General features: G+C 41.7%; 1 long non-coding RNA gene across 1 annotated transcript; it reads left to right on the top strand.

The window, feature by feature from the left end:
- Nucleotides 1-932: 932 nt before the first annotated feature.
- LOC120718795 lies at nucleotides 933-3,812 on the top strand. The gene is made up of 3 exons (XR_005692559.1): nucleotides 933-943; nucleotides 1,758-1,761; nucleotides 3,678-3,812. It is a non-coding gene; the product is annotated as an uncharacterized LOC120718795 (long non-coding RNA).
- Nucleotides 3,813-9,047: the final 5,235 nt, after the last annotated feature.

Genomic DNA, 9,047 nt, shown 5'->3' with positions numbered 1-9,047 from the left:
CAAATCGTTCCACAGACGATGCCATCTCTCATCTCCTCCACACATCACTCACTCACTTGGACACTAGAAGGGGGAATTATGTTAAAATGCTCTTCATAGACTACAGCTCTGCATTTAACACCATAATTCCCTCCACACTCACCACCAAGCTGGAGCATCTGGGACTCAGCTCATCTATGTGTCTGTGGATCTCCAACTTCCTAACTGGCAGACCACAGGCAGTAAGGATGGGCGGACATGTCTCAGCCTCCACCACTCTCAGCACTGGAGCCCCCCAGGGGTGTGTTCTGAGCCCCCTGCTGTACTCTTTGTACACATATGACTGTGTGGCCACTACCAGCTCCACCACCATCATCAAGTTTGCTGACGACACCGTCGTGGTGGGCCTGATCTCTGATAACAACGAGACGGCCTACCTGAAGGAGATTAGGAATCTGGAGAACTGGTGCCAGAGGAACAACCTCCTTCTAAACGTCAGTAAGACAAAGGAGCTGATAGTGGACTTCAGCACTAAGCAGGAGAGGAACTACCAGACCCCCGTCATCAACGAGTGCCCAGTGGAGAGAGTGGACAGCTTCAAATACCTCGGAGTTCACATCACGCAGGACCTGTCGTGGTCCTGTCACATCAACACCGTGGTGAAAAAGGCCCGTCAGCGTCTCTACCACCTCAGACGCTTGAGAGACTTCCAACTGCCCTCCAAGGTGCTCAGGAACTTTTACTCCTGCACCATAGAGAGCATCCTGGCGGGAAACATCTTAACCTGGTTCGGGAACAGCACCATGCAGGACAGACGAGCTCTACAGAGGGTTGTGCGGTCAGCTGAGCGCACCATCCGCTCCGAGCTCCCTGACCTGCACTCAATCTACAGCAGGCGGTGCTGGACCAAGGCCAGGAAGATCGTGAAGGACCTCAGCCATCCCAACAACAGACTGTTCTCTCTGTTGAGGTCAGGAAAGCGATTCCGCTCCCTGAAGACCAACACAGAGAGACTGAGGAGGAGCTTCTTCCCGCAGGCGATACGGTCTCTCAATCACACCACCACACAGTACTGACCCACACATACAGTTCTTACACACACTGGACTTTCTGGACTTTGTTTTCACTTCATTACTTAAATCACGCTGCTGTTATTGTGTATATGCTGCTGTTATTGTGTATATATTTATTTATATTTCTTCATACATTCTTATATAGTTCTATATTGTGTATTTTGTTGTACAGTTATTTTATTTTCAACTTTAATTTATATATTTTATCTTATTCTCCCAGTTAAATTTACCCTTCATTCTAATTTGTGTTGTACAGTTATTTCATTTTTAACCTTAATTTATATTTTATTCCTTCCTAGTTAAATTTACCCTTTTTAATTTTTCATATTTATTTCCTATCTTATTCATAGCCTTTCCTTTTTTGTTTTCTTTAGGTCACGAGCAGTTGTCCAAGCATTTCACTACATATCGTACTGTGTATGACTGTGTACGTGACAAATAAAATTTGAATTTGAATTTGAATTTGAATTTGAGCTGTTACCTGGAATCAGTCAGAGCTGCACATCTGAAAAGCTGCATTAATATCTTTAATATTAATTATATTTTATTACACAAAAACTGTATAACATGGATTTATGAGCTGAACTTTTCTCTGAGGAAACCTGCAGATAACTGCAGTGTGCATGTGATCATCCTCTTGAGTGTGTACATGTTGCAGTTGTCTGTGCAACGCCCAACAGAAACTGACGGTTGGTCAAACCTTAGTGATGTGTGAACAGTATACTTCAGTGTGCAGGGTGTGTACCTCTTTGTCTTTGAACATTAAAGCTGGTTTTCCACATTAGTCATTATGACTGTATGGAGGGTGAATGTCAGAGGCAAGAGTAAGAAATCAAAACCAAACAAAGCAGGTGGTGTTGATATTTTTAACCAAACTACTACCTACTAATACTTATTTTTATTTTAGTTAACTGACTTGCATTTTAAAATCTTTACTCTTTAGTTTTAGTCTTATAATAATTTTGTTGTTGAGGGTAAATAAATGCCATCGAAGCTGAAACTTCATACTTGACATCAGAGGAATTCAAGTAAGAAGTTAAATAAATGTATTGAATTCACGTGATTATTATAATTTTATAATTAAGATTTTTCCGTAATTTCTTTCACCATCACATTTTTTCTTTTTCAAAACTAAAATGTAAAATGTCATTTTAATTACATACTTTAAAATGTAGTAAAGTTTATTATCTGTATTTCTACAGATATTTCTAAACATTGAACTGAATTTTTAAATAAAATAAAAAAGTCTTGAAAATGTAAAATCATTTCTGTGTTAAGCTCAGTAACTTAAAAAGGCCCTTATGTACACACATGACAGCACTGGTGGATGATTATGGGATGGTTTCCATGACTAAGAAAAAAGCAGCAGAGCAGTTCTGGACAGATGAGACTAAGCTCAGCTTGAACCAGAATGATGGAGGACGAAAGACTGGAACAAAATGCTGGGTCACATGACGCAGGGCCGTGACAAACAGATGGAGCCACATGTTGTATTTGGTACAGATTTGATGTCAGATACATAAAACTGCTCTTCCTGACACAAACACTGAGGCACGGTAGCTTCTGCTTTGCAATGAAAACATTGTGAAACTGACATCTCTCTGAGTAGAGATATCAGTGCTGATCAGTAATCAATAAGTAATTAGTGTTTTTTTAATAGTAGTGTGCCATCTGTTAGCAAAGACAAAAAAACATGTGGTGTACATCTGAACATGCAGGTTTTGGATGGAGGCTTTCAGTCTGATCCATTTAACACTTCAACTGTTCTCATCAGTTTTTGAGGATTAGATTTTCCCAAGAAGTCTGTCATCCATCCATGTTTGTCTGTGTAACTTCCCATAGATTTCTAAAAATGTCACAGCGAGTGGAAAAAAAAAGGAGGATCCAATCGCAGGCAGTCGAGGAGGAGTGAAGGTGGTTTATTGAGCACAATGCACAAGTGGAAAAACGGCGAACAGATCACACTAAACTATACTGGAAACAACTAAACTACTGAATATGAACCGGAACTCAAACACGAAGCAAGGTAGACGGCGGTACAAGATGGTGACAGCATGGAGAACACACGAATGGGACATGGTGGATACACAGACGGACCAGCAACTACAATGACAGAAAACACGACTTAAATACACACAGAGAAGCACAGGGAGATTACACACAGGTGGTGGACACAGCTGGGAGTAATTAACGACACGAGACAAGGGAGGTAAAACTGAACACACTCACATGAGATGCAGACCTTCACAATAAAACAGGAAACAAGAAAACACTACACAAAGACGCAGACACGACACAGAGAGACAGACAGAAAATGACACATGGAACTTGAACTATACATGAAACATAAAATCCTTAAATACGGATAAACACAAACATGAAACTCATAATAATCTATCATCATCATATCCATCACCACCACCACCACAAGTACTACAAGAGACTGAGAAAACAATCCATAACACCAAGATAACTGAAACACAGATTCCCAACAAAGCACCAGAGAAACATAAAGAATAATCCATCATTCAAAATTAAACCAAAACATAATAAACTCAAAATGCTGGGTCGAACTGACCCAGAACCGTGACAAAAAACTGAATTTTTCTCTCTTCGGTCTTTAAGCTGGCAGTTATCAAACAGGAAGTAAACTGGCTGATTCTTCTTATTTTTGGCACATTTAATTTTTGCATCTTCAAGAGCTTTAAAAGCATTTTCAGGTCTTCTTCCATCTGAGTGTGTGATCAGAGCTACAGTGTTTTTCTCCAGGTTTTTTCCAAACAGAGAAATCACTGAATCAAAGACATACAGCAGTCGGTCACCCAGTCGATTATCACTTGCCTTCAGTGTTGGGGAGTAACGGAATACATGTACCGCCGTTACGTATTTAAAATACAAAATATGAGTAACTGTATTCCGTTACAGTTACCGTTTAAAAAGGTGGTATTCAGAATACAGTTACTTTGTTGAAATAAATGGATTACACTGCGGTACTTTCCTTGTTTCATATTGTCGCGGGTCAGGACTGTTTGGGTTTTGTTTGACAGCTACGTTCTGTTGTTCCAGGCGGCAGCGTTACGGTTGCCATGGTTACAGGGCGACGCTCTCTCTCTCTCTCTCTGCGACTGTGTGTTTCCTGGGTGAGAGAGCGCCTTTTCGTTGTTGTTGTTGTGCTAAGCTAACAGGCAGAATTCTACGAGCATAGCTCTAAAGAATGTAGCATCATGGGCAGTGTAGTCCGTGTTGCAGGGAGAATGGACTGCCATACACGTTATGGGTCTGTGAGCGCGAGGAGGGAGAAAAAGGCGAGTGGAAAGGTACGAGTTGTCATCGAGGAAAAACGGGAGCTGGAAGCATGTAAATATAATAATAACCACTGCAGCCAAGAAGAGAGCCTGACGAGCCCAGTTGTAAGTAAGCTATTAAGACTCGACTGTACACCGTGTTCGTGTTTTCCTCCGAAACAATAAGTTCCGTTGGAGCAGCCTTTCAACGCCTCTCTCTGTCTCTCGCAAGAAAAGTTGACCCAGACAACAAAGTAAAGCTATTTTTCGGCTACGAGCTGACAGGGACCCCGCCGTATTAGTCAGAGGTCCCTTTACTACAGTTCGGAGTCGCGGACCTTCAGTAATAGTAATAAATCACACAGCAATAGTACATTCACGTTGTTGTAAAAAGCATGATAATCTATTAAGTAATCCAAAGTATTCAGAATACGTTACTGTCATTGAGTAACGTAACGGAATACGTTACAGAATACATTTTGGGGCATGTATTCTGTATTCTGTAATGGAATACATTTTAAAAGTAACCTTCCCAACACTGCTCGCCTTCATGACCAAACCCACTGCATGAACTTCCTGGACTCCATCATCTGATCCAAACAAGTCCAATAATCTGTGACTGATGATGTCATCATGTTGGATCCCTCTGGTGTCACTATAACCAGGAGTATCGATGATGGTCAGAGAGTAGGGCAGAGTTTCATCTTCAAAACCAAAGATCTCGTACACGATCACATCTGATGTCTGACTTTCTGTCTGTCCTTCTGATTGACTTTTCTTCTCTTCCTCTACCATCACAAACCAGACTTCATCCTCCCACTTCACTCCCATAGTGTAGTTGAGCAGAGCGTTGATCAGATTTTCCTGCTCCTGTTTCTCCCACCAAATTGAAAAATAAATATTTTATTGCAAAATTATTTTATTGGTACATTTTTTTCGAGGGTCAGATATCTTGTTTGATTTGAGGAATGAACTGTTAAGGTAGAAAAAGTGATTCAGGTTAAAATACTTTAAATCAGTGCAGATGTGCAGTGGGTTAAGGTGAGGCCTTGACTAGTAGAACATCATGTTGGTGACAACACATGAGCCAACATCAGACTCCGAGTGCTACGATGCTAAAGATCAGAAGATCCAGTGTGACATCATCGTTACCTGGCAACAGAAGCCCTCATCTGACTTTATTGGAGGATATTTACACCAGCAACACGGTTTAGTTTGATAGGACGGATTAACAACATGCTGTGATATCCAGTTCATCTGTAATAGATACTGGAACTAATCAGTGAGCAGATATTTGATCAGCTTATTTATAACTATACTAGAAACAAATACAACTGTGTTGGTGATTCATGAAAACTTGCATATCAGCCTTTGAAGGTTTTAATACTTTTGTGACAGTGATTTATTTACAATGAGTGCAGTTAAACAAAGGAAGGGAGCATATCATAACTTCAGGGTGAACCCAAGGCCAAAACAACAGACATAAGGTAGCCTATCTCAGGAATAAATACAACTTACCTACGCAAAAGAACTAACTCAAACGACAATCACTTTCCTCCCTGCCTAACAAAACCAGGAGAAAACTAATCAAACAAAAAGGCGGTTCACCCCTACATGCTCTTACATTAACCAACATAGTGACACAGTGAACAGTCTGCCGGTTGGGTTGGGCCAAGGATGAATGACATGGCAGTCCCTGGCGGTATCTGCTTATCTGCTGCCTCCCGGTCCTTAGCCAATCGGTGCGAGCCATCCACCCTGGATGCACCAATCATGGAGGAGCACCTGCACACTCAAATTTACATATAATTACGACCACAGTCGTAACACAGGCGTTTCAAAAAAGCAGTGTTCGAACTGGCTGGGGTGGCCAGATTGACATCCATAGCATATCTCCTGTTGATACTGTTACGGATTCAAATATTGAGGATGAAGTACACAACAACACCAAGTCCAGAGGTTTGGGTCAAACGATGATTTTAATGAACACACGCGTGGGGAGATGAACACTGCAAAACATCAGCTGTAGATCTCCGCCCAACAATACACCAGCAGTTGTCTTTATAGCATCAGGGTATTATTTATGACGCCCCCTCTTGCGTCAAGCAGATACATCACATCTACATCACAAATGTTCTGTTAACGACTTTTGACACATGAGAAAAAAACATTCTCTTCGTCTCCACGCCAGGTGCTTCCTGTTCATCTTCTGACTCTCGCTTATCTCCTGGAACATCAGAAACACGTCCTCCAACAAACTATCACTTATGCAGGCACAAAATGCAGTTGCAAGCAAAATATGTCTGAACTCTTACCTAGACCTAAGTTCAACTGCACTCTACCTCACCTCTCACCAGACAGAAGCTCTCTGTAATATATGTAATATATTGAATAAATGCTTTAATTAAATGCCACTACTCAAAGCCCAACAAAAGGATATTGACAAATAAAAGACAATAATGAATAACCTGGTTATTCAAATAGCCTCATCCAGACAGCTCCTCAAAATAACAACCAAAAATGCACACTTTACAGAGGAAACAAAGACATTTTAGAAGTACACTTCCTGACTTATTCTGAGTCATCTGTTACCAAGCAAACTCAAACGCAGCAGGTTGCTGAATACACTCAGGCCTTTGCTCAGCTACTATTTTACTGTAAGATTAATCTTCTAAGCTCCACGTCACTCATACTCTGCTTAGTTTCACTTTCTGGGTGCAAAAGCATGCTCTGCAAAAGCCTGCAGTTTCCTGTCAAGACTTTTGAGCACAGACTATACTCAGAGTTGGGCCTTTCTTATATGACCCAATATAATCAGCATGTAAGCATTTAAGATTATAAATTTAAACTCAACAGTTTAAAGTGGTTATAACTGCACCTGTAATAAAGGTTAATGTGATTATGATAACACCTGTAATACAAATTATAACATGATTTTAGGTTTGCACAGGGAAGAAGGCAAACCAGTCTTCGGACAAGTCGCCAGATCGTCAAAAACAAGGCGTTTTCTAATACTCTCATATACAGTGTTGAGTCTATCCCTCTTGATGGCTGTGTCAACCTGGTTAAACAGGCGCTGCAAACCTCTCCAGTCGCTCCACTGTTGTATAGGAATTTCTTTTACTTATGTACTTTACTTTACTTATTGTAAAATGCACTACACACAGGTACACACACGCATAGGTCTTTGTCTCCAGATGCCACATTTATTCATAGATTCCTGTGTTATGACCGACCACAGTCTGACAGCTGTCGGTCTCAGCTGATTTCCCGCTCTCCTCCGCTCCTCTCCCGTCTCACTATAAAAGGGAAGGAAACCATCATCAGTCCAAAACGCCATCAGCTGTTCTCACCTGCGTCTCCAGCACTGCCCCGTTGAGCTCACCGCACCACTCCTCCCCTGCAGCCGCGCCCGGGACCACACCTCCGCCACACTTATGTATTAATCACATTATCTAATTGTATGATGTATGTATGTATGATGCCTTGGTGCCACTGAATTTGTCTGACACTCATACGTTAAGACGTTAAGACAAATGGTGGGGGTCTAGTACGGAAGCAGACAACTCCACAGGAAGGAATATTTTGTCTCTTTGAGGACTCTGGGAGGTAGCAAGGGAGTGTGAACCTTAAGGTGTGAAACAGCTGTGTGTGCCTTTTGTTCTTGGAGAAGGTATTTAACTGAGAGCCATGCTAGGCTCAGTGAGACTCTGACCCTGCCCCGTGGTCATGTAGGCTCTCCATCAAGCTTGGTTGTATGTTCTTTGTGTGTTTGGATTAAAGAATGTTAGCTACCGCTCACCGCTCGTCTGCAGGCTTTATTTAAATAGAAAAAATCCACAACACTGTATAAAAAACAAGTCCTTAAACCATGTCATGCGCTCTTCGAGGTTTAGAGGGTAAGGATTTAACGTCCAGTTTTCAAGCCCTCTGGTAGCAATAAGACTTTCCCTGTCATTACATACACTGAGAAAAATAAAGTCATCATGGCTGTGATTTAAATAATCAGCCTCAATCCTGTAAAGCTCAGGGCCTGATGGGCTGATCCACTGTGAAACATACAACATCTCTGGGAAGCCCACATTACCAAGTCCGTGCACACAACAGTACGAAAGAGCTTCCTGTCATGGTCCTGGGTCGTTGACCCAGCGTTTTGTGTTTTGTGATTATTTTCCTCTGTTCTAGTTATTCTGTGCCCTCCCCCCTTGTGTCCGCTTCGGGTTCTAGATTTCCTGTTTTGTTCTATTCAATTCAATTCAATTTTATTTATATAGCGCCAAATCACAACAAAAGTCGCCTCAAGGCGCTTCATAGATACAGAGAAAAACCCAACAATCATATGACCCCCTATGAGCAAGCACTTTGGCGACAGTGGGAAGGAAAAACTCCCTTTTAACAGGAAGAAACCTCCGGCAGAACCAGGCTCAGGGAGGGGCGGCCATCTGCTGCGGCCGGTTGGGGTGAGAGAAGGAAGACAGGATAAAGACATGCTGTGGAAGAGAGACAGAGGTTAATAACAGATATGATTCAATGCAGAGAGGTCTATTAATACATAGTGAGTGAGAAAGGTGACTGGAAAGGAAAAACTCAATGCATCATGGGAATCCCCCGGCAGCCTACATCTATTGCAGCATAACTAAGGGAGGATTCAGGGTCACCTGGTCCAGCCCTAAATATATGCTTTAGCAAAAAGGAAAGTTTGAAGCCTAAT

The sequence above is a fragment of the Simochromis diagramma genome, unplaced genomic scaffold (genome assembly GCF_900408965.1).
Source record: "Simochromis diagramma unplaced genomic scaffold, fSimDia1.1 OVJJ01000804.1, whole genome shotgun sequence".
NCBI classification, from domain to species: Eukaryota; Metazoa; Chordata; class Actinopteri; order Cichliformes; family Cichlidae; genus Simochromis; species Simochromis diagramma.
The sequence above is the reverse complement of the archived record's forward strand: the minus strand, read 5'-3'. Positions and strand labels throughout refer to the sequence as shown.